Source organism: Durio zibethinus, chromosome 6, assembly GCF_047325235.1.
Source record: "Durio zibethinus cultivar Kanyao isolate XHJ-2024 chromosome 6, ASM4732523v1, whole genome shotgun sequence".
NCBI lineage: Eukaryota > Viridiplantae > Streptophyta > Magnoliopsida > Malvales > Malvaceae > Durio > Durio zibethinus.
Window position 1 is genome coordinate 12,882,281 of NC_143167.1, and position 220 is coordinate 12,882,500.

Sequence of the window (220 nt, forward strand, 5' to 3'; positions counted from 1 at the left end):
TGAGATCACTTGATATTCAAATTTTTAACCGAAAGTGAATAAACCCAAAATTCACTTTGTTTGTCTTAAATGATGGGTGAAAATCCTATTAATTATGTGAAATCAAGTAGAGTTATAGATTCAAGTTAGATACTTGAAGTATCTGAACTATTACCTGTACAATATTGATATCTAATGATAAAGATATATGCTCATTGAAAAAATGAGAGTAATACTGTAG